Here is a 1,753-nt window from a genome sequence, read left to right on the forward strand (position 1 = left end):
AAGGTGGATATCTCAGCTAACCCAACATATAGTCAATCATATCATTGCAGAAAGTGTTCCTATCAAGGTTATCAAAGAATGCTACTTTTTCATCCAAATAAGCCAAATTAATTCCTTTTCCCATGAAAAAGCCACCATGATGAATCTCAATACTGAACTTTACTGAATCCGAACCTACATTGCGAAAATCATGGAAGATTAGCCCTAGATCGGCCGCTGAGGGGGAGGAAAACTAAACCTACGGGAGGGGAGGGGGAAGAAACTGACCGTAGATCGGCTGGCAAACATCTTCTGTACTCAACTTCAGCAACCTCTCCATCACCTCCATCAGCTCATTACTTCCCGCCGACGAGCTCGACGCACCAGCACGGCGGCCGCCTGTCGCCTCCCTCATCTGTCCTAAGGCAGGGACGTCTCCAAGTGATTACCAAAACGACCAGGGTCTTCTGTGCAAAAATAACATCACACGTGAGCCTCGCGTGACCGCGAACGAAGAAAACCGGGCAGCGGACCGGTCCAACTGGCGGTTGTGACCTAGATAAGCCCGCAGCGCAAGTTCTGTGACGGGTTTTTTCGGTTTGCAAGTAGGGGGACTTAAGTGCACCCGCAACACAAGTTCTAGGGCCGCCCCGAGCTCCTCGCCCCCGAGCTCCGGCACCGCCGCCCCCGATCTCCTCCACCGCCCCCGATCTCCTCCACCGCCACGAGCTCCATCCACACCTCCGGCCTCCTCCAACGCGGGCTGTCGAAGGTGAGCTCCCCTGCTCCGGATCCCTCTGTCTCCTCGACCGCCGGCCTCCTCCACAGCGAACTCCGGCCGGCCCTGTTTCCTGTATTTTTTTTACAGAGCAACACTATGAAATGTTGTGTGATTCTACAACATGATCATCGAGGATGAGAGAGGATTTAAACTGCCCTGTTTCTATGACAATGCTGGTACTCGTGTGCAACCGGAAAGAAACCCTTGTCGCGTACAAGTTTTTCTTGAAGCACATCGTCAGATTGAGGATGCAAACACTCATGGTCAGCTCCGGGATGATCTAGTAGAGCACTAGAGGCAGTTGGTTGGGCGGCGCCAAGGCTCATGATCTACCTTTATTTACTTTTCTATGTCCTATTTGATTCGAACAATTATTATGTAATAAGGGTTGGGTTTGAGGGTTCTAGTCTTTGCCTCTCTTTTTCAACAGTTGATGTATCTTGTCTTGTGGCCGGCGATCTAGCCGTGTCCTAATGGAATGCATGCGTTTGTTTCAAAAAAAACCTTAAAAGTGTCAAAAATGATCAATTCTCAACCCTTAAAACTGATTTTAGATTTAAGGGTTTGAGGGCACTACTAGACATGCTCTTAAAGCATCTACAACCGACCCCTCATGCCTCCCTTCCCTCAAACGGCCCGGACAATAAGCACGAGTTGAATCCTCCCCCACCCTCCGCATCGCTCGCCGCCTCTCCGCGCCCTTCCTCCCTCCTCCTCTCGTCATCGCTGACGGCAAGGACCAGCGGGCGAAGCCCGGCTGGCCTTGACGGTGTCGGGGCCTTGTTCCCTCTCACATCGCCCTCCCCCCCCCCCGGTTGGCGCAGGATAGATCGGGGCATGCGAAGGTGATGTGCTGGCGCAAGGCGCGGCGGTGCGGTGACAAATGCTTCGGGCGGCGACGCGTGGTTGGCGGCGTGACGCCCCGGGCATGCTCTTGCGGCACGACGACTGCGGGTCTGTGGTGGGCTATGGATGGTGGAAATCCTTGATGGA

This window comes from Hordeum vulgare, chromosome 3H (genome assembly GCF_904849725.1).
Source record: "Hordeum vulgare subsp. vulgare chromosome 3H, MorexV3_pseudomolecules_assembly, whole genome shotgun sequence".
Classification (NCBI taxonomy): Eukaryota; Viridiplantae; Streptophyta; class Magnoliopsida; order Poales; family Poaceae; genus Hordeum; species Hordeum vulgare.